General features: G+C 34.5%; 1 protein-coding gene across 9 annotated transcripts in view; it reads left to right on the top strand.

The window, feature by feature from the left end:
- LOC135212043 (myb-like protein X) overlaps positions 1-25,680 on the top strand; it is a 92,072-nt gene that overhangs the window by 6,300 nt on the left and 60,092 nt on the right. Inside the window, exon 1 of one of the 9 annotated variants that reach the window (XM_064245356.1) lies at positions 23,968-24,046. The exons of 7 other annotated variants lie outside the window; for them this stretch is intronic. The gene's annotated coding sequence lies outside the window, so the exon portion shown is untranslated. Of the gene's footprint in view, positions 1-23,967; positions 24,047-24,085; positions 24,181-25,680 lie in introns of those variants that run through there. One more of the 9 variants, XM_064245357.1, reaches the window with a different exon arrangement.

Genomic DNA, 25,680 nt, shown 5'->3' with positions numbered 1-25,680 from the left:
TTTGTACAAAAATACACAAAATATGGAGGGTAACATAGTGAATCACCTATTTAATCAATAATTCTACACTACACTACTCTAGCCCATGGAATTCTTTGAGTCGAGACTTATTCCAAGATATCTATTTTCTAAGGTGTCTTGGGTTAGATATGCAGACGATTGTTTTTGTATTACGAAAGAAAATGTAAATATTCCTGATTTCTTGCATACAATTAATAATCTTTTACATCCATAAAATTCACAATAGAATATGAAGAAAATAACTGTACACCATTTTTGGCTGTCTTGGTTATTAGAAATAACACCAATTTTTGTCTTAAAGCAAAGCACATAGGAAACCCATGAATAATTTGTCACATATCCATTTTTACTCTAACAATGATAAACAAATTAAGGTATCAACATTTTTCAGTATGAAGCTTAAAGCTCTTAGGATTTGTAGGCTTGAATTTTTTGTCTGGATAGTTTAAAATTATCATCAAAATAGGATATTCATCACAGGAGATTCATTGTTAACAAGGAACTTGAAACCATTCTCGGATTACCACTTCATCCTAATATTAAAATTTGGCCTTTCTAAAAACTATTGATAACTTAAGATTTAAACATAGTAATATTTTGAGAAATAAGCTAATTGAAAATAGTCCTCACAATTCAAATAACGTTGAATACAATATTCCTTGCAAAAAAAAAATTACAAGATTTATATTGGCCAAACATCAAAAGGACTAAAAGTGAGATGTTCCCAACACAAATAGTATGCCATTTCAAGAGGTTTAACAAATAATGGCATTGCAGATCATGGGCCTAAGACAGCCCATGCAATTAACTGGGATAAGTCATCGATAATCTAAAAAGTCAACGACCATCGGAAAAGGAATCTGCTGGAGGCGGTGTTTGTTGAAGTCACAACCACCACGAATGTTAATCTCCACCCTAGATTATTCCTTGATATTTTGTCCTTGTCTTTTTAATTTAAAGAACATGCTGGCTAGATTAACAAATTATAACCCCGGCCCCCTTCGGTTTCTTGTATATAAAAGCTATGTCAATTTCTTCTGTATTCTGTGTGAACTTGAAAATACAGAATAAACTACGAAAGTACTTGTTTAAAGTCCCAGTTCTCACTAACCTTATTACGTGATAGTTTGTGATATTCTCAAGCACGCGTTCCTTCGTGCTGCATTGATTATATATATGTATGTATGAGTATGTGTATGTGTATGTATTATATGATGATACATGTATGTATTATATGTATATAATGTATATATATATATATATATATATATATATATAATGGAACAGGATGTATTTTATAAGGTTAAGTGTAAACAATGTAATAAAATGTGTGTAGGACAAAGCGGGAAGATGCAACACAAATAAAGTAAAAACTGGTAACATGTCAAATGCATTATAAGTACATATGAATAATAGTAATCATAGTATTAATTTGACAAAATCGATGTAGTGAAGAGAAATTTTAAAAAATCATGTAAAAAAACTGACAATTTATTAATCAGCCTAGGTTTATATATACTTGTAGTTGACAAAATGTTAACGAAGGGTATTTCAAAACAAGTAGGATATTAAGCATTACCCCTTCGGTAATTGTTAGCGTTGTTTGTCTTTACACCATTGTTTGTCTTTCAACGAAGTCTTTCAACAAGTCTTCTTGTGACTGGAAAAACCTGATGAGGTGCAGAAATACATGAAAGCACTTGGTTCAAGTAACACTTTTTTCACCATTCTCCTGCCTAAATGCATATTTTCATACACGTCTACAGTGGGTTGTTTGTATATATATATATTTAATATAATTATTATAAATGTGTGTTGTGTTGTGTTTGTAAATACATATTTATAAATATAATATCACCAACACCACATATATATATTCGTTATATATAATAATATATATTATTATAATTTATATATTTCTTGTTTATATATTTATATTATTAATAATAATATATATATATATATATAATATATATATAATATATATAAGCGAATACCGCCTGAATGAACATGAAAAAGTGCTTGCTACTGACCCTCCACCTGTCATTTTCCTGTAGTATTAGCTAATGTAAGAAGTCATGCGCATCTACTATGATTTTAAGATATTTATATATATGTGTATGTGTATATATATATATATGTGTGTATATATATATATATATATATATATATATATATATATATATATATATATATATATATAAGAATATATATCACATATATATATTGTATGTAAAATAAACGAATTAAATTACACAAATTTCATCAGAGAACTGATTAGAATTGGAAGTGACATACATGCATAGTAAATTTTTCATTCCTTATTGATGAAGCTTAAAATTACCCCATGATGAATGAAGCTAACCCCATGTGGTATTTAATGTCTTAAAAGAGATCGTGTTGACTTTATCCATTGACACCCACTATTATGGAGCATAATGTGTTGGAACGCTAATTTTGTAGCCAAGTGATTATATACACCTCAGCTTCGTAATCAATGTTAACGAACGATTTTTCAATACATTTGTACCTTTCCCATTTCTTATATGACAACCTGAAATGTCTACGTAAGCAAATAAAGAGTATTTTTTACCTTCCTTTTAGAGAGATAATCAAATCTCGGGAGGGGGACAAAAAGATGAGAATAAGGTTAGTATCTGAATCCTATGAGAAATAATATTTTGCCGAGGTTCTTTTGATTCCGACACCTTGTTAGTAGTAGGCGCTCACCTATGAAAAGAGAGAGAGAGAGAGAGAGAGAGAGAGAGAGAGAGAGAGAGAGAGAGAGAGAGAGAGTGTCTTCTGATCGAAAAACGTACTCGTATAAAAATATACATATAGGAGTCAGGATTCGCATTAAATATCTGAACTGCAAATATTACCCGCAAACCTATTAATGAGAAAGTATCGTTTAAGAATACTGGAACTGGAAGCAAAAATAGTTGTTATAAGGAATAAGATTCAATTTTATTAGTTTTTATTATTTTCTAAGAGCAGTAGCTTTTATGACTGAACATTTGTCCTTTAGACCAGAGCAAGCGGAGTAATTAATGAGTTCACTTCAAGAACGGAAACAGCTCATTCTCAAAAACAACACAAAGGTGCAATTTGTATCTATTTTGTGTGGTGTGTAACATAACAGAGAGGGACATACAACTCGTTAACTACTACATATGTGGTTCAAGATAACTCTGATCGGTCGGTGTCTATAAATTTTTGTGACAGAACGCTCATTCTGGCATCACGTGGAGGCTCAATAGCTGTCAATTATAGCAATTATGTTTATAAAAGCGAAAGGTCGTAAAGACGAGCTATTGTTCGTGAAAAGGCAGTTGACAGGTTAGCCCAATTAGGTTATCCACTCAAACGAAGAGCAACGCGTGTTATGGACCTTCTTAAATTACTCTTGGTAACTTTAGTTTCACCCCTACTACTGAGAATTAATTCTGAAATACTGAAACTGTATAGGACTCTTTCATGGGTTCATTATTATCAAGCTTAAAGTAAGATTAGCATTGATCACTATTCATTTAACATTGCCTTGATTTTTAAACGAAATTATCCTTAGGTTTTTCATATTATTCTTAGGAACCTTGATTTACATATCCTTTCTTTTCCGCTATAATCATATGATTCAGAAGACTGGAATGAATAAAGAGGAATGTTAATGGTTCACCAAAAGTTAACTTGCTTTCTTCAATAACGACAACCCTTGTTTCAAGAAACATTAAAAGATTTATATCTGCGCCTTTTTACTCGTTCCCAATGTCGCTATTTGACATTCTGAATATGACTTCAAACTATATAAACAATAATTAACGTGTTTAGTCATAATTTTCCTTTCATTTAAATGGTATCTGTACTATATTAAGTGTCCTCTCATAATAGGTGAAAACTTGGAATGATAGCCATGATCCTTATGGGAAAGTGTAATGTCTAGGATAGATTAATAAAAGAAACTAATAATATCTTGGAGGCTGATTAAGAGAGCCAAATTCCCAGTAGTAATTGACTCCTCCTGTCTGTTTTTCCCCAAAGTCCCGGTGGAAAGGAGAGGAAGTGATGAGGGGAGGCAGTTGCTCCATTTATTCATTAACGTAATAGCAAAGTTTTCCTTCAACAGTCACTACAAAAATCAGCAATCCTACAAACACGAATAATGATCTTGTAGTTGTGTAAAATGTCAGAAAAAAAATCACAATAAAAATCAGCAATCCTACAAACAAGAAGAATAATCTTCCAGCTATGTAAACTGTTATAAAAACAAAATAACGCGTAAATGAAAATATATAAACAGTTCATCCAACAAGTTTCCTAGAAATATGTAAATGCGGCATATAAACTTTCACTATACATCAAGTGAAACTAGATACGGATCCCCCTTTCCATTATCTAGTAACTTTCTCTGCGGCCCAAGGCCACCCTATTCAAAACTTCTAATAGTTACGTATCATAAAAATATTCAGAATACTAATCAAGACTAAGACTGATGGAATGTTTTCATTTATCAGTTAGTCATGGTCCAACTTTAAACAATGTTTTCATTTATCAGTCAGTCATGGCCCAACTTTAAACAATCTGGAGTATTCTTTCCAACTCCTAATATAAAAATTGTGATCAAAACAAAACAAATTGCATAATCAAAATAGCGGTCGCAGCTGGCGTATTAATATTTACTGGACCTTTAAATCACCTTAAAATCATCTTTAACTTACTGACTTCGGAAGTAACTTGGACCCAACGTGGGAGCTTAAATCTGAATTTATGGACTTTCTCATATACTCGTTCACCGGAAATTCAGAAAAAATTCCCAATACAAGGTGAAAACTAAAGACCAGGTACCAAGCGCTTTCGTGTACTGCGTACATTTCTTCGGATTACATAGTAAAATAAATAGACATAAACCAGAAAAAACATCATTACTGTGCGTAATCAGTAATTTGAAGGATACAAATTGTCATTACCAAACAATAAGTAAGGATATTTTTAAATGCTTACGAACTGAAACTGCAGTTAGTAGAACAGCCTGTTGCTAAAAGGTGACATTGTACTTCCCTACAGTTTTATAAAACATGGGAACCATCTAATTTAAAAAACCCCAAAACTAAGATTCATAAGTTGATGCATAATAAATGCAGATTCAATATTCTTTTAAGAATATGGTTACAAAAAATAATTTCAGATGAATTTTTCCAGTCTATGCAATGGTTAAAACCATTCATGTATACAAATAAAGCACTTGTCAACTGACCTGTTCGAACTTGCATAACGGTGTTCTTTTAGACGGTAATCTATAGTTCTTTACCAGTTTGACCTATGCATCTGTTACACTATTACACCCAGCACAAGGAATCTGTAGTAAATACAGCCACTAATTGGTTTTGGGGAGTTTGAATCAATGATATTTTGAAGTGTTCCTGAGTTTTTGTAAATTACATTTATCTTGAAAAATTTCAGTAATTTTTGGATAAAAGAAGATTTACATTACAGGGCAGTGTCAAAATATTTTCTCTCACAAAAGGCTCCCTATTGTTACTGGAATAAAAAAAATTTCTAGCTTACTGCAAAGATTTGTTGATTAAAAACTTTGGGTATTTTAACATAATTCCTGTCATAACATTTACAAAACTCTGAGTCTAAGATTCCGGAATGCATATCCTTAATGCCCTTAAAAATATGCTACAGGAAACTGAGAGTTTTACATTAACACTGTGATCTGAATTATAGTGGATATAAGAACAGACGTTGGTAAGTTTCCTATAAATATCAAACACAAAGCTTCTACCCCTTCTATAAACCAAAACTTCTAAAATCGGCAATTAATTTCGTCTTCAACGGTGAATTTAATAGAAGGTACCAATAGATTTAACTTGTTTAAAAACCTGTTCAAATTTTCGGACATGGGTCACACATAATATATATATATATATATATATATATATATATGTGTGTATATATATATATATATATACATTACATATATATATATACATATTACTTTAATATCGAGCTTTCGAGGTTTAAAAAACCTCATCTTCAGGCTTCTCGGTCCGTCTAAACAACTGTAGCGTTGAGCGGCCATAACGTCTCAAAATAGTCTCAGTAATTGGGCGGCTACTTGGAAATCTTAGCTTGAGATGATGAATAGTGCCAAGACTAGGAAGAACATTCTTAATATATGTATATATATATGTATATACATATATATATACATATATATACATATGTATATATATATGTATATATACACATAAATATACATATAATAGTATAATATACACATATAATATAATATATATATATATATATATAATATATATATATGAGAAATTCAATCTCAGTCCTTCATCAAGTGCTGTATCACTCCTCTGTTCTCGTTGCATCATTTCCTCTTATATATGACTTTCTCTCTCTCTCTCTCCTCTCTCTCTCTCTCTCTCTCTCTCTCTCTCTCTAGTTTATATATAATATATATATATATATATATATATATATATAATATATATATATATATATATATATAATATATATAATTATATACTGGATAAAAAACTATGGGATGGAAGCCTGCACATGAGAGGAATTTGTGGTTGTGAAAGCAAAGGAAAGACTTAAAAGGTGCAACTTCTCAGAGGCTGTGCATCACATACATATTGGCTTCTGCCAATCACAATTGCTTACGTATCACGTAGAAAATTATACGAGTTTGTTAACGAGCACCCGGGATTGTGCATGATATATTCTAAACTTGTTCCCTCTATGCGCTCTCTTTCCCGCCGATTGAATTCGATCGATTTAATCCGCCTGACAAGGGTGGCACAGTTAGAAGTCAGAAAAGTTCAACAATTGTTTCTATTTTATTGGTAAGCAAAACAGATCCTTCCTAAACTGCTTTACAATTAAAACACCAAATTAATCATTAGTATTACATCTTGCAGACCACAAAAATCTATGCAGTGTGTGACAATAATGGGCAAGATATGTGCTTTGTAGCGTACTCCCTGGTAAAAAGAAAACGTGAACATCTCCAATTATGAAGTAGCTTAAACGTAGACTTTGCTATTCATCGAAATTATACTTTGCTGACCCTATTATCTCATTCTATAAATTCCCATCGGCCTACATACATTCTCTCTCTCTCTCTCTCTCTCTCTCTCTCTCTCTCTCTTCTCTGCATAAACAAAATCCTTAAAACCGTATAGAGATTACTATTAAATAACTCATGCTAGTCTATCTATTAATGAAAACCGTTCAACAAAACAAATCTTAACTCCGATGGCTAACAGTATACCGATGGTAAAAAACTACGTTACGAGTCTTAGGAAGTCATAGCAACATGACTAGAGGTGATAGGAATACCTTACTGAAATTAAAACGTTCCCAAAGGTCCAAGTAAGAAAATAAACATAGCTTTACGAAAAATAGACAAAAAGCCACACCAACATATAATTTCTAACTCTAAAAATATAAATTAAATAAATATGATCTCAAAATACTTTCTTCTCAAAAACTTTTTTTTTTTTTTTTTGCTTCCTAAAAGTATTCTCTCTCTCTCTCTCTCTCTCTCTCTCTCTCTCTCTCTCTCTCTCTCTCTCTCTTCGTAGCCTCCTTGTAGGGGCACTTGTGGGTCCTTTGGCTCATGAACTGAATGAAAAGTGTTCGATTCCGTCCGGAGGAGGAGGGACGGCATGCGGCATTCCTTAAAAATCCAATAAGCTCTTCTTGACTAGACCAGTTACTTGATTTAAGAAACTGTCGGGCAAGTCTTGCACTGACGCACTTTCGGTCATTCAGCGCTCAAGACGATACAAAAAGGGAGTTGGAGTGGTTGGGCAGCAACATAAAGATCCAGAAAATAAACGAGATGAAGTACTTGGTTGTTAGTAAGCCGTTGTCGCATATCATACAAATATAAATTACAAAATTTAGTTAAGACTCATAGCATCGATTTACGCAGAAATTGGTAGGAAAAAAATCATAAAATTACTTCTAACCGTACAGAGACGAACCATTTTGAAACAAATTTCCTTCTCGAGTGCCTTGGAAGCAGCGTTAAACATTAATATCAAGATAAGCATCACAAACAAATATGAACACGCCCGCACAAGCACAGTCACACACAATATACCTCTCTTTATCGGTTTCATGAATTTCAATAAATTCTTGATAATAAGAACCCCTTGATATCTATTTTGCATGTGATGAAGATAACCTTCCTTCTATTATTTGAATAACTTTCTACCAAATAATAAATGAGGACAGTCACCTACACAGTGGATACTTTATGTCCGAGAAAACATTTTTTTGGGTTTTGTTTTTAAGCACCCGGAATGGGAATTTCTATCATTACAGAAATGGAAACCTATGGCACAACATCAGGTTAACAGATTCCAGCGACGCTTTTCTTATGCCTTGAAATACTAAAACGATCCAGAATTTAAAGAATTTAAGACTAGGCTACTTCATCTTGCAAAAATATATCTTCATTCGTTTGTATAATAACAGAGGAACACAGGTTTTGGCCGGATACACCAAGTTACTTGTTAAAGTTGCATTCTAAAACTATGGACATAACGCTGAGGCAGCTCGGGATATACTACATACACACACACACACACACACACACACACACACATTATATATATATATATAATATATATATATATATATATATATATATATATATATATATATACAGAGAGAGAGAGAGAGAAGAGAGAGACGAGAGAGAGAGAGAGAGAGAGAGAGAGAGAGAGAGGAGAACTATCCATAGACGATTCCTCACTCCACAATACTGAAATTGTCAAGTCTTAGTTTAAGCAATATCTGAAGATACTCTTTGGGTTGATGCTCCCAAACCTCCAAATTTCAAATCTACTTAAAATTTTTCCGGTGCTCTTGTGAATGTTCTAGGCATAAATGGAATTAAATAAACCTTTGTAAATTGCTGATCGAATCGACGTCAAGTCTGAAACTTATTGCCGTTAGAATTCTAGTTATACGAAATATCATTGTACCTACTGCTACCTATTCAAACCTATTAAATTATTATTTTTTTAGTTTTGCTTTTTTTGTGAATACCTCTCTCTCTCTCTCTCTCCTCTCTCTCTCTCTCTCTCTCTCTCTCTCTCAATTAGTGCTTATTTTCATTTTATATTAGTTGAGGGTTCTATTTAGTTAGTATCTCTTCATTTGACTTAATGAAATTTTGACTATTAAGCCCAGCACTGGGGCAACCTCAAGCCATTCAGTGCTTTACGACAGTAAAAAGTGGGAGTTGGAGAGGTTGACAGGAAGATGGAGAAATCCGAAAAATAAAAATGAATTACAAGGTTCTGATGGTGGAAGTGGTGTCGGTAATTTATGTGCAAATTTTAATGTAAAACGTACAGTGTTCTTCAACAGCAGTAATAATCAGCAGGTACATTAAGACTTATAAATGAAAAGACGACGAGTAACATAATTTTAAGCAAGAATTATCGATACAAAATTTGTATATTTCAGCAAGTAAAATTTCAATGAACTTGGACTAAAATACATATCTTACAAAATAAGTTTTATAATTTTTTTCTTGGAAAAAAGTATTTTTTAATAGATATTTTTCTTAGCAGATCAAAATTTTAATATACATGGGAATTTTTGTTCTAACACTGAAAAAATCGAGGATAATCTCAGAAATTGGGCCTTTGGACATTTGATTAATATTATTTCATCTCTGAAAACTCTCTTTCAGAAACAAATGTATATTTGAGGGTATCCAAACGTTCATGTTCTTGAAACTAATGGTTCTCACTTGTAACTGTAAGATATAATTGACGTACCTTGACATATTCGTTGTCATTATGTCAAGAATTTAGTGAAAAATTACAACTGCTGTTGCTATCGGCCTTATCGTTAGCATTATTATACGATATACTTAACAATCACAATTAGCATTTAATTTTTCTTTTTTTTTTTTTTTTTGATAATGGAGGCGCCGTGGGATATTCCTCTTGAGCGGGCCTGAAAGTTGTTAACCATCATGCAATGTGCAACATGTATTACTGTCTGATGTCAACCCTAACCACACTTTAACAGGAAGTTGAGCTCTCCAATACATTAAAGATGAAATTACTATACTCTTTTTTCCCTTGATATAACTTGTATAAAGCTCTTTAAGTTCATTTTTGTTATTTTACTTTGCTGTCGTACTTCATGGTTTTGCTATGGCCGTATCATCTAATGCCTCTCTCTCTCGTATCATCTGATGCCTCCTCTCTCTCTCTCTCTCTCATGCTCATCCTTTTGCTGGTGATTCACCATTTTGATATTCACCTCTCAGCAACCTCTTTTGCAGCTCAGTCTTGAGCTGATCTTTCTTTGCCGATTAACTGTTACCTTTCCTTAAGGATATCATATTTAACCCAAGTTACTGAAGATTAATATTCCTCTTATATTTGAGTTGCTTAAACATATGCTTCAAATATCATTAGTGAAAATGTCTACTAAGCATAGATATGATAGCAGTTTCCACTTAATCCATAAAATTTCTACAGCCTAAATCGCACCATATACCTAGATCGAAGGTTCATCAGCTTTCCATCAACACCCCTACACACAAGGAGCCTTTTGTGTTGCCTAAACACTCACTTTCTGGATATTAAGTCCCTTCGTTTCCAGTATCTCTTTCAATCTGTCCAGAAAGCCATGTCTCTCTATCGCTTCCAAAACTGTGCAATTTTACACTAACTTCTCCATTCTATCATCCTTACTTCCATCTTATATAGAACACTCTTAACTGAGCCATTTTCCTTAAAGTTTTAAGATGCCAACACTTTTCAATCTTGAACTTATATAGTTCAACATGTTCTATCACATCAAGTCATCCAAAGAAATTCCACCTTTTCTTGTTCTCATATCTTGCCCTTCACTTATTCATTCATTGACACCTATCCAAACCTCTTGCAAATCTCCTCCATGGTACCTTTCCTTACCTGTTCGCGAGATTAACCACCTCTTTGCCAATACCCTTTAAATTTACTACGTTTTAAGTATATGATTCACCTATTACAATTTCTGTAACTTTCACATTAACATTCATTGTGCGATCTTTTTCTCCTTTTCCACTTTTACTATTAACAACCACTATCAAATTCTTTCACTTGTTTCTGGCCGCTTCTCTCCACTTTAACGCTCAACATCTGTTACTCCATTCTAAAAGATATTAAACCGTCGTAGAAAAATAAGACTGCGACGCTCCTTCCCCAATCGAAGACCCCTGTTCGATCAAAAACACTCACTCTTCTTTCAGTCTGTAACCCTAGCTCAACTCTCATCAAAAGAATGGATTGGGAATGGAATCTTTACTTAAAATCAGAGAAGTTAGCAAAAGCTTTGAGGATATAAAGTAAAAGCATAACGATATATTCAAAAGGAAGGAAGAAACCAAGCAGTCAAAAATACACTATATGAAACTTTCAAAAGTAAGGAATCTGAAAAACAATATATACAAAGCGTATAAAAATAGGTTACATAGTTAAAGGAATCCATCAAATAAATCATAAAAGATCTGGTGATGGCTAAAAAAAAAATCATATATTGATATAATGCAATGTATCATAATTTTAACAGAATAAATGTAAGAGGCTTGAATGAGTACACAGTAAAAGCGCCGGGAAACATGCCAACCACTGTACTTTCCGGAAAAAAGGAAATTGAATGTTGCTGCATGGGTAAGACAAATCAGTTAAGAGAGGAGTGATCTCTCTCAATTCTGGCTTCTGCATGGTTTATGAAGTAACACCGAAGAAGCTGTAAAATATTTCTGTACTGGATTTTATTCTTGCTTCGGCAGTCAGCTGGTTGACTAGGGCAATAGTAGTAGTTATCTTTTCTGCAGAATAACGAACATTCTGCAGAAAAAATAATTTCAAATGTTCTAGTCACTGGAAGGACAACTTCCATATACTATTTTGTTACGCATAAACTACTGCATAACCAGAATAAGGTACCATTGGGGGAGAGGGAGAGAGTTTCCTGAAATACCGTGGAACGTGTAACAAGAATGAACCTCACGAATGAAGAAAGAAGCCATTTAACTTGAAGACATCACTATAATCCAAAGTACGTAACCTTATTATAGGTCACGTGGTATAGTGTAATGTTCCGCATATGTGAAAAACACACGGTTGCGCAAAGCAACCATGTACGTAAGACTTACATACAAATAAGGGCAGAGTAAGCATGGTATGACCATATGTAGTGAGAATCGTTCACGTTTCTATAACGTGTCCATACATTTTGAGAGGAGGCTGAAATTGTTCTTTTCTGTAAAAGAGATGACTCAGGCTAAGCCCACCCTAGCCCCCTCACCCCGCCACACCCCCTCTAACAGAGACATGTTTACATACGTGGGCACATAAAATGTACACAAACATAAATACGATATACATACACAAATCAACAAACAAAGAATTAATAATGCTTCGGTGCATCCATCGGCAACACGCCAGCACGTTCCTAGTGCGGCCTTAATTGTAAAAATGTACATAATTAGATATAAAGTCATGTGGGTAAATTATATGTCTGTGTGCGTATTATACACAAACACACATACATATATACAGTTTTGACGATGAAGACCCTCGAAGAGACTCGATTTAATATGATCACGCGTCATCCTGTAGATGACATCAGGCTGCAAGCCAGCAAATTAATCTTGTCAGGATAGTAAACAAAAAACCCAAAAATTGTGGTAGATTTTAGCCTGGCTTATATGTAAAAACCGTTTCAGCAGTAAACTATAAAGAAGCTGACAGATCTCCTGACGCCAATCACCCAACGCCATCTTGAATTGACACCACCCCCTCCTCCGACCTCATTACATTGTCAGAAGTCTTCCTTCAATTCGTCAGTAGTAACTAACCGATAGTAGCTATCATAGATTCCCTCAGCGTCTAGTCTCTCCACAGAACCATCGTATACATGCTAGCAACAGTGTATAATGACGATATCACCAAACCAAGCAACAACCGGAACTGGACATCAAAAACCCTGATTGGTATATCCAAGGACGAGGTCACTAACAAATGTCCTATGAGCACAATGTCCGAGCAGATTGACGGTATCACTATGGGCTCACTTGAGCGGGCCAATAAACGATTTGTGGAAATATTACCACGAATACAATGAACCAATTCTAAGCAAACACACGAGTAGGGGATCTAACAGCAACAATGACAAATATGTATACAACTTATAAAAATGAAATGGCAATGCCTACAAAGAGAATGAACAATGTAACAGAAAATATAACTGCAAACGTTTATCCAGCTGGCATCATAACATAATATTTAAGCACAATTGCTTAAGGGAGAAATGCGGGCCTCACTTCGATTCATTAACATATTAGGATGACCAGGACTCATCCGTCAAGGTGAGTGAGCAGCTACCTTCAGGATAGCGCTATAAGTGGAAATAACGGGAAGAGAACAGCCTCTGTTTCACCGGCTATTAGTAGCAGGAACGGAAATAATGGCCTAAGAGAGAAACCCGCTGTGCCCCTCCGGTCTGGAAGCTTCAATCATTAAAGAGGAACAAAACCGTCGATTCACTTACAATATAAAGAATTACTCATGCTACCAACGTTCAAACACCTCCGTGACCTTCAAACAATCTCTGAGGATCACCGTCCTACCAACTGATTCGATGAGAGAGAGAGAGAGAGAGAGAGAGAGAGAGAGAGAGAGAGAGAGAGAGAGAGAGAGGGGGGGGGGGGGTTTCCGTTCGGAACTCACTATCAACATCCGCTACCTAGCTTATAATTTACACTAATCCGTATTCTTGAAATCAATTTGGCTGGCCTTAATTTACACTAACAGAATTTGCATCAATACCAGTTTTGCTTTTGTGTATTCATTTTCCGTTGAAAAGAAAACAGGTGGTTCTAAAACCTATATAGAAAAATACTTTGAGATGAGACGATAAAAATCTTTCTGCGAGCTTAAAAGAATTAAAATGTACGTTGGAGACCACACATTATTGACTGATGATTACATTCTGCCTTCACTCTCCACCTCATCGTCGAGTTCACCTTTAATGTTTGTTTGTTTTTTTTTCCAGATCGCGCCTTAATTGTTCTTTCTTTTATACGATCAACCCTTTTAAACTTACGCTCTTCTTACACTACTATGCTGATTACGTCCAAAGAGGATTTCATATCTAATTTCCCAACCCAAAAACAAAAAATCTAAACAAATTGATTTCAGTAAATACAGGATACTGTAACCAATATTCACTCACCTAATCTAGTGTTTTTTTCCAATCCAAAGCTTTCGAAAGACTGTTCCTCGTCTTCAAAGACAGACCTTACGCCATACTCTGCATTCTGGGAACGTCTAAATATGGACATGTTTAAGTAAGAGTCGCCTCAGTCGTACCTGAAATTAGTATTACATCTCATACAAAGCATAGAGGCTAGCTGGTAAAAACATGGAAACATATACTGAACCATAACTGGACAAGCCTTCGACTTCTATTTTACTTTACTGATCACCAGCTCGTAAATTACAGCGAGTTTCAAATTACAATTGATAGCCAAATGACTGCATATAAAATGAGAAAGATTATAAATAAAATGGTAATCATCTGAACTACCTATAAATAGGTTATGATGTTACAGTGGCTCTGTATTTAGTCAAATCACTGTTAACGTATAGTTACGATGAAATATCTCAGTTCCTCCAATGTTCCAATGTTCCACTTAATCTTTTATCTTTCCTGATTGAAACCAATATATTTATAAACCGGGTACATTGAGCATAAAGGCGAAAAGAGAAAGAAATTGCTATTTTACATGTTTCGTGAACCTTTAAGAATTAAGAGATAGAAAGAGCGCTGGCATTTACATTATGCAGTTTTCTATTCATTTTCTGTATATGATGCACGTGCGCACTACGTGATTACACACACACACACACACACACACACACACACATATATATATATATATATACATATATATATATATATATATATATATATATAATATATATATTAAAAGACGTTAAGGTCAACACAGGGAAATATTGGTAATTATGAAAAGCTACACACTGGCTCACAGGTATTGATCTCATTTTAATGTTTCGGTACAAGATGCTTTACATCCCTCCTTATCAGTCTCATTATCCGATTGTCTCAATCGAGGAGGGATGTAAAGCATCTTGTACCAAAACGTGTTCAAATGAGATCAACACCTGTGCGCCAGTGTGTAGCTTTTCATAATTCCCAATATTTCCCCGTGTTGTCTTTAACGTCTTTTAATATATATATATGTATGTATGTATGTGTATGTGTATGTATATATATATATATATATATATATATATGTGTGTGTATATATATATATATATATATATATATATATATATATATATATATATATATATATTATATATATATATATGTGTGTGTGTATTTATATATATATAATATATATATATATATATATATATATATATGTGTGTGTGTGTGTGTTTGTGTAATCACGTAGTGCGCACGTGCACCATATACAGAAAGTGAATAGAAAACTGCATAATATAAATGCCAGCGCTCTTTCTATCTCTTAATTCATAAAGGTTCACCAAAGATGTAAAATAGCAATTTCCTTCTCTTTTCGCCTTCATGCTCAATGTACCCGGTTATAAATTTATTGGTTTCAATCAGGAAAGATAAAAGAGGAAGTGGAACATTGGAGGAACTGAAATACTATTTCATCGTAACTATACGTTAACAGTGATTTTACTAAATACAGAGCCACTGTAACATCATAACTTCTTGTTTATAGGTAGTTCAGAAGATTACCATTTTATTTACAATCTTTCTCATTTTCTTTACTGTTAAACATACTTGCAGAGAATTTTACTCATTTCACAACATGCAACAATTTTGTAGTAAGTTCCTAGCCTTTGCGACTTCAAAATATGATACTCGTTTACCTATAGATGCAATTTAAAACGAAGACTATCACCGCCTAAGAAATACTTCAGATGATAAGGTCTTTGACACAAAGACGTGTCCTGTCATAATGCATCAACTCTTCTTAATAAATGCAGCGCTTGCATAACGTTGTTGCCTACACATTATGAAAACTATGTGTCAACATGATAAGATTAGAACCAGGATCCATCAACATTACTCTTTACGTAAATAACAATATAATGGCTTGCCATACAACATTCACATAATACCTTATAAACATTTCGGTTATCAAATGAACTGTTTGAAAGTGTACAGATTCTATCTAGGACAGAAACACAAACAACAAGAATTATTTTAAGATGGAGTTTGATTCGTTCTTCCTCGTTACACACTACTTTTAAAGATCTTTCATACCGTCGACCACTTCCTCTCCTCATAGCAGGTTTTATAATCCTAAGAGACCTTTCATATCACAAGCAATTATGACATAACTTTCTCATCTTTTCATCATACTACATAAAAAAAATAATAAGATATCCCAAACGCCTCCATCAAAGGTAGTAGGGAATCAGACGACCCCTATGAGAATTCAACAACTGGTTCCCTATTTACATGCCACGAGGCCAGAAAGGCGAATAAAACTATTCAATTTAGTCTTCATTGGAACCACGGGACCGTCATCGCTTTGTTGGAAGCGGAAGCTAAAGCAGGCAGTTACACCCAAATGACCTAGTTCTACCAATCAGGGTCATTGACTAGAATGACAGGCACCAAACGACGGGCAGACTATTCTGATGACAGTCTTCTCTCAGCTATTAATCCATACAGAAGTAAGGAACACAAGTACAGTACAAACCCTGTAGATGCACCATGTAAGCGGCCATACGGTGAACTCCCTTCTTTTCACTTCTATTAAAAGAGACCGAAAACGACACAATCCACTCTGTTAACCTCACCTTTACCAAATTCGTATCCGCTCTTGCTGCCCCTATGCGACCCGCCTGATAGTGTCCTGGCGGTACTGAACTTTCAAGTGAATGGAAGCTTGGAAATTGGCATGCAATTGATCAAGAGCCATTTTGAGTTCCAGACGGCCCAGCAAAGAAAGCGATGTCACACAAGATGAATTTTAAGTTTTCCTTCAGTTGCTTTTAAAAGCAATCATGTTATCAACCTCCTAAATTGCTAACGTATTCCGAAAGTATCGCGTAATAAAATAATAAGTTGACATATCTAAAGAAAAACATTTCTGCTGTCACCGAAATATCCTTGTTTTCATATTGATTTATTGCCTCAGTAACAGTCTGCCATGTAACTACCCGTTAAATTATTTAACTAATAATTCAATTCCTTGTCACACCGAGTCTCACTTGTATATCGTTCTCAGCTCTGCAACCTTGTTATTCACTGTCGCACGGTGTTAAGAATTTTGAGAGAGTCAAATCGGATAAGGCCAATGTTTTTTCGATCCGCGAACTTTGCCAAGGTCACTCATTCAAGATATTGCGTAACCAAATCCAAGCAATACCAAACAGTTGCCTTTTTTGCCTGCATGCATGTTATCAATGTAGTAGTGGCTTGCATATTGTTGTTAACGTGAATATGCGATATAAGAACGGGTTCTGTCTTTTGTGATCAGACATAAGTGAGAAAACTGATAAACTGACAGGCCTTATTGCAAGATTATTGTAAACCTGACAAATTAATTTATGAGTGTTAAATTTCCTCATTAATGAATCCTTAAAAGTATGTATACATACACATATACATACATACATATATATATATGTATATTATATATATATATATATATATATATATATATGTGTGTGTGTGTGTGTGTGTGTGTGTGTATAAAATGCGTTTTCAGATATTGAAAGTACTCGTAATAAAGAAGTTATTCAAACATTACCTCTTGAGAAGCATATTAACCAAGGTCATACAAGTAACCTCTACGATACCTCACTCACTATTCCACGGACACACAACTTCCCGTGTACAAGCTGACTTCTGTTGTTTATTTCATTCCCTGATACATTTAAGAAGCCTTTGCTTCCTGATATCGCTGAATCTGTTTGATATATTTGTGTGCCATTTACTGCTATAACATGTGCAGGGTTCCATACTTAAATATCATGCAAAATATTTCTCACTGATATATCATTCCGTCATTTTTGCGTTCGCACAACTTCCTCAGTTGAAATACTTATCCGTACTTCCATACAGACGCTAGCCTAATCTTGGTTGCCTTTTGTTGGTTACATATTTTTTAAAATATTGAAATTCTTTAAAATTCTGCTTTTTACTTCTTAGTCCTTTAAATTATATTTGAGATATAGGCGATGAACGGTAAATAACAGGTGTTAAATTATGAAGATCAATTACTGCTTCAAGTGAACTTTGCGCTCTTGCATCGTATCCATTGATCTTTCGGAAAAGTCTCTCTCTCTCTCTCTCTCTCTCGAGAGAGAGAGAGAGAGAGAGAGAGAGAGAGAGAGAGAGAGAGAGAGAGAGAGAGAGAGAGAGAGAGGCCACATGTATACCAAGAGTAGACACTCTTTGTAAAACAAAAGATATGAGAAAACTTACTGCTTCAAAATGGAGGAGTCTGGTGCTTTTGCCACCTGGAACCCTATGTCAGGAGGGCAAACTCACGAAAATTACAAGGTCGAGTTTCTGATATGGAAAGCAATTTGGGTCCATTAATGTAAACCCCAATGTATCTTCCTGACCTCAGCAATGAGCTATAGTTAATCGAGTAATATAGGCTATAACCAGAATAATTAATGTTATGGGACTAGCAACCTCATCCAAAAATTTCCTGAAAACTGAGGAGTATATGTGTGTGTATGTATATGTGTGTGTGTGTATATTATATATATACATATTTTATAATATTATTTTAATAATTAGAAAGATTATTTATATATATATATATATATTATATATTATATATATATATTATATGTATAATATATAATATATATATATGAACAACACTTCATGTTCACTGCCTGTTTTTGTTTTTGTATTCCTATTCATTTATTGCTCTGTTTTTAGTCTAACTATTACCACCAATATGGTGCCACTGTGTTTTTTTAATATAAATAAAATAAATTAAGTTTGTAAATACAGTTTAGCTTGCGTATGCAGTTATTCAATATTTTAACAGCTTTTTCAGCCTTGAAAATACATCCAGCGATATGAAACGTCGGCTTTTGAATAAACACAATGTGAACAGAAGGCCTTTCCATGAACACCTGATCGTTTATCATCCGAACTTCTACTGTCCTGATTGTTGGGTGTGTGTGTGTGTGTATATTATATATATATATATATATATATATATATATATATATATATATATATATATATATATATATATATATATATATATATATGTATGTGTGTGTGCGTATGCATAATGACAATTTCAAAGTATAATTGCATTATCCAAGTCGTGCATATACATATATTCTACATAATCTATAAACCATACACTTATTCTTCTCTACACCACCGATCCAGCCCGCTCGATATTTGTCACTTATCGGCGTCACAGAGATGACGTGGTTTATCTTATCTCTTTCAGTCCCTCCCTTCCTGAGATTCAGAAAGGCCTAGCACTTGAGTGGCAGCCTGTATTCACGAAAACATGTACGGCTAATTGATAAGTATTACCTTTTTCACTTCGCATCCTTTTTCTCTTACGAGGAATTTCATATTTCATTGCATTACTGGATTTTTTTTTACTTCACCGTCGTCGACGTTTTCTAAATATAAATAGGATACTTGTAAGCATTTAAAGGAAAAAAAAATTATATTTCAACAATATCCACAACTCATGACTTCTGTTTGAAGCAACAACTCATGACTTCTGTTTGAAGCAATGTCCTCTTAAACCCCAAAAATTTTCATGTCAAACAGTGCATGTAAAGAACTCTGTATGTATGTAACTGTATATATGTATATATGTATGTATATATGTATGTATGTATGTATGTATATGTGTATATATATATATATATATATATATATATATATATATATATGTGTGTTAACATATACGTCAACGTACACATTCATGCGTTTGTGCCAGTGCGTTATGGGAAGATTTTTGATGTAACAAACACAAAGGCGTGTACAAGTTAACCTTGCTCACCCACCCCTCGACATTTTTTGATAGCATATCCGGTTTTCCAGTTAGTTCATCGTACTAACAGGTGTGGTATATCCGGAACGTAGGCGTAATAAGAGCTCTAATTCTGACCTTGAGTTATAAAGTTTGAAATAAAAACTGTTTAATTTTCAAATATAGGTTGTAATTCATACATTTATACTTATATTATATATATATATATATATATATATATATATATATATTATATATATATATATATATATATATATGGTGTATGTAGTTTCTGGTTGTGTATGGAGAAATTTGAAAGGGAAAACCAATTTCGGGAAATATAAGGACCCAGAAAAGGTTACGATAGCACTAGCAGGGAAGAAATGTGAAGGATGTGGATAAATACTCCATTATAAGTTTTTGATAACAGGAGCAATATATATAAACAGATGTGCCATATCTTGACAGAGAAAGATAATTAAGGGAAATACAAAGTTGTGGAAACCGAACATAAGTTGTGAATGCATTATACCACTGTTGGTGTTTGCAGATGATACATGCTGAATGAGGATATTGAAGAAGAAAACTGCAGAAACTAATAAACAAGTCTGAAACTGTTTGCAAGAGAGAGCTGTTTTGGTAGGAATGACAGAAAGAGTGAGGTTGTGACGATAAATAGCACCGAGACAAAATCATGCAGGTGAATTTAAGATGGCGCATTATACCATTGTTGGTGTTTGCAGATGATACATAGCTGAATGAGGATATTGAAGAAAAACTGCAGAAACTAGTAAACAAGTCTGAAACTGTTTGCAAGAGGAGAGCTGTTGGATACGAATGACAGAAAGAGTGAGGTTGTGACGATAAATAGCAACCGCGACAAAATAGCAATGAATGTTAATATGGGAGCAAATATAACAGATAATGGTAGACCGAGAGGCAAGTCACAGAACAGGTGACGTCAAAAATGTAACAAGGTGAGAGCTAATGGCAAGTTAAGGTATGACTGTCAATGAAAACCAAAGTGGAAATGTATGACAGGATTTCGATCCTACTCTCTTGAGAAATGAAATGTAGATGTTGAAAATAAATGAAACAAAAAAAGGATAGATCTACCGAGACATACTGTCAGCCAAGCAAATACAGTATAAGAATAATATATAAGAATGAAAAGGATTAACACAAGTGAAAGAATGGATCAGAGTAATTTAAGATGGTTTGAAGTGGAAAGAATGGATAATGATATTAGAGGAGAGGAGGACCTAGTAAGGGTACAAAAGAACTGGAAATGTAGTGCACTGATATCCAAGAGGAGCGTGAGCACAATTAATATATTATAATCACACACAGCAGAACTTATCTCGTTTTTAACCTCAAAAACTGAACCGTATGACATTCATTTTTCTTTCTTGATCAAAACCCTTCTAAAAATCATGTCATCTTTTCATTAGTCTTTCAGACAAAATCATTGTGAATTTGTTCACCGCTATAAAAGCTTCCCTCGAAAATAACACGTGCACTCTAATCAAGCCACTCAAATATTCTCTCTTGGCTTACCAAACATACACGACTCATTACTTAATCCCTTCAGTTGTCTCTTCTACCATATATTTTAAAATACATTCAAGATGCCTACTAATTCAATAGGGTTACATTTTTCCTCCGCTACTTCTTACCTTGTATCTGTCATTCTAAATTTTGCATTCATTTCCAATAAGTTTTCCTTCCCACACAAACATATTTATTATGATATATATATAAATATACATACACGCACATATAATGTATGTACACGAACAGAGAGAGAGAGAGAGAGAGAGAGAGAGAGAGAGAGAGAGAGAGAGAGAGAGAGAGAGAGGGGGGGGGAATTAGTTTGATGAATAGCCAAAGTTTTGAATACACTTAAAACAACTTTGTTCGTTAGTTTTCACGGGTTAAGGTGCATTAAGACGCCCAGTGGGAATAAGGGAATGGTGAAGGAACCCCTATCACCCCGACGAAGTTTTCTTGTCAGTTCAATCGTCGCATCCCTATCCCTGGATATATAAAATCGATATCATCCTACAGCCATAACTTCCTGTCAAAAAGGAATCAGCTCAAATGCACATAGACTAAGGCTGAAGCTATAAGCTCGAGAAGGCTCTGGTGCTTTTACATTTTCCTGTCAAGTTTCCAAGCAAATTTTCGGCATTCTTTATTTGTATTACTTCGCCGTATTTGTAAGGCATAAATACGTTCCCATGAAGCATAAAAATATAAAACTAACACATACATATATACATCCACAGCTGAGTAAACTTACTCATTTCGAAATATATACATCTAAAGGTGTGTGTGTATGAGAGAGAGAGAGAGAGAGAGAGAGAGAGAGAGAGAGAGAGAGAGAGAGAGAGAGAGAGAGAGAGAGAGAGAGTCTAATTCTCAAAAAGAAAAAAAAAACTGTTGTCTCCAATCAAAATTTGCTCGATTTTTATATTAGCAAAGTAATTCTGCATATATCCAAATAATTCTACTACTCACCAAAGTGGGCATCTCTCTCATATACCTGATTCTATTCCACAGTCCTACATTTATATTTTATTAGTAATTCTCTCGAACGGCCGCCGACATTCCCTAAAAAAGTGGGCAGAGGGTAACTTGAAAGCTTGATCTAATGCAATGCCAGACTCTGGCAGATCGATGCTTGAACGCAACTCCTTCCACAAAAATTTTAACAATGGATTATAAAATATGATTGCCCTTGTTAATACAATTCAAAGCAAATGTTTACACCCCTTGAATAACGACGCAAATACTATATGCCATTTCTTTGGTGACTAATGAATTTTCATCGAGAATACGTATCCAATATAAGCTAGAGACAATCTGCATCGATTTCATAATACAAAATCAATGGATTCTTTCCCTTTGATGACTCCAGAATTCCGTCTAAATAAGAATAGTAGTACGGATTGCCATGTGAATCTGGGTGAAGGGGAAGAGTTTAAAAATACTACGTCAGCGCACACGCAGCATCTGTGGAGATGTGATTGACCCCGGATGTGCGCACAGAAACGACGAATGTAGTAATTACTAGACATCAGCAAGTAAACATTTTCGTGCTAGAAGAGTTATATATTTCGTCTTCATTCGTTGGATTCGTTTCAGATGAATAAAACTGCTGACAAAGCTGACGGTAGAACTGGAGCAATAAACCCAACTTCTTACTCTGAAGCGAAATACCAATCGGGAGAGTTTTAAAACACGTAGGTGGACTGACAAACACCACCCGCCACGGAAACCATCACGCATAAAAAACACAATTATAAAAGAGGCGTGCACGTTCTGCGAATAACTTGGAACTTTCTAAATCCTGTAACAACTGCTTTATTGATATGGTATACCTTAAAATAGAAATTATGTCTTGGAATGCAATCTAATTGGCGCACCATGCAGCCAAGAAAGTAGCAACACTCAACTTATCTTCAGTTATCAGTGACTAGCGATAACAAGACGCTGTTTTCAAGACAGCATGAATGACGTCCCGAATGAAAAACGGTGAAAATCAACTTCCCCTTACAAGATGAATATGAAGAAATCTAAAGTCATGATTCAAAATTAATCATCTCATCTATTTTTTTTCGCCTGTAAAGAATTACGTAGATATGAACACTTTTCTATATGCAAAAACGGAGCTTACTTGTTAAAATCTGCAAACACAGACATACATGGAGTAGCAACAAAACTAAACTACACCGTAAAGAAAACGACGACGTATCATGCAGAAGCAAACTGGATGTTTTGAAAAAGACTGGCAACACTTGCTGATCAAACACTGGTGTTGCCACCTAGGCGGTTTTACACTGCTATCCCAAGTGGGAATGCCTTGATATCAGTCTAACTCTGTGAAGCGTTGAGTGGAGATTTACTCGTCCGAGTACCAGCTCGTACCCTCACGTGCGTTACTCATCATTCTAGCCAGTCCCTATTTGCTAAACCGACCCTCACGGCATCAACAGTGATCTCGGACAATGATAATACGAATAACAAAATCGGTGAATGTGATGATTCTGAAACGAAAAACTAAAATTGTGAGTGGCGTCGTATAACCAGTATTTATTTCGCTCACAAAAAATGTGCGACGGTGTCTTTTTTAATGTTGTTATCTCTCATTCAGCAACGAAAATCTCTATGGCGCGAGGAAAAACAAATAAGCCTCAGCTGTTCATATATACGTGTGTCTGTATCTAAACATGGAATGATCAGTCAAGCATAATTTCCCTATAAAAACCTTCGTGATGGATTGTTGTTTACTAACTTTCTCGAGTTACGCAACAAGAAGTTATCTCGCCTTTCTGATGAACATCCTCTGCAAAAGCACTTCAAACCAGCGTAACCGCTATTTCGTTATTTTGCGTGATTAGTGTCAAATCGTTCGAAGGCTAATTATAGGGAATTCGAGGCACGTAAGATTAACGCGTTTTTTTAACATGTTCTAGCTGTCAGTTTATGTAATTTTCAGTTTAGAAACTTTATTATATAACTTGGTGTGAGTATTTATGTACGTATGTCTGCATATATGTATATATATAGATGGCAAGATATACAGAAACAACTTAAGAGTAATTATGTATGTCTGCATAATATAAATATAAATATATATATATATATATATATATATATATATATATATATATATATATATATATATATGGAAAGATATACGAAACAATTTATGAATTAACAAGATCAAATAAAGTCCAAAAATGTCGTCAAAATCTTGAATACGTCGACATCACATAAGTGAAACCAGAGCGCTCCCCACAGAGTGAAATTAATGTTCACTGGGTGTCGGCGGACTATTGATTTGACTGCACATGACAGAGAAACGAAAACTAAAGGGCACAATTAGAACCAGTTTTCTCAAACAGTGAAATTACTGACACCAAAATCATTAACCATCTGTCAAAATAAAGTAATCGAGGCTGGAGCAAAAATTCGCAACAAACACACATTTCGTCTGTAGGCCTCAGGTTAACGAGACATCCACTCATCCACGTTAAGTTACGTGGAGAGAAGAGAGAGAGAGAGAGAGAGAGAGAGAGAGAGAGAGAGAGAGAGGGGGGGGGGGGGGGGGGGGGGGGGGGGGGGGGGGGTCACGCGCCCAACAGCTGCGCCAAACCCATCTTTATCAACGTGTGTGACACACCTGCATGGATTCCGAACCTCGATATAACACTTGCGTGTGCGTGTGTACATGTGACTTTATACTTACTTGTGTATCTGTGTAATTACTAATCTAGCATATTCCAGACAAAGTCCTATTTAAAACGACGCGTTCATATTGTTGCACTTGCATGCACGTTACTTAAATTACAATTAACTCTTTTTCTTTACTTGCAAGTTTTACAGGAAAAATCTGCTTTTGAATCTTTATCGTTTGGGTAATAAAGAAATAAGTAACCATTCAATACTATTCTCGCCAAAGCTTTAATGGATATCTTCAACTGACTATGTGAACGACTATACATATATCTTATGTTAGTTTTTACATCAGTCCAAAACACATACCACACTAATTACGAAAAATT

This window comes from Macrobrachium nipponense, chromosome 40 (assembly GCF_015104395.2).
Source record: "Macrobrachium nipponense isolate FS-2020 chromosome 40, ASM1510439v2, whole genome shotgun sequence".
Lineage (NCBI taxonomy): Eukaryota > Metazoa > Arthropoda > Malacostraca > Decapoda > Palaemonidae > Macrobrachium > Macrobrachium nipponense.
Note: the sequence above shows the minus strand (reverse complement) of the source record. Positions and strands in the feature narration are given on the sequence as shown.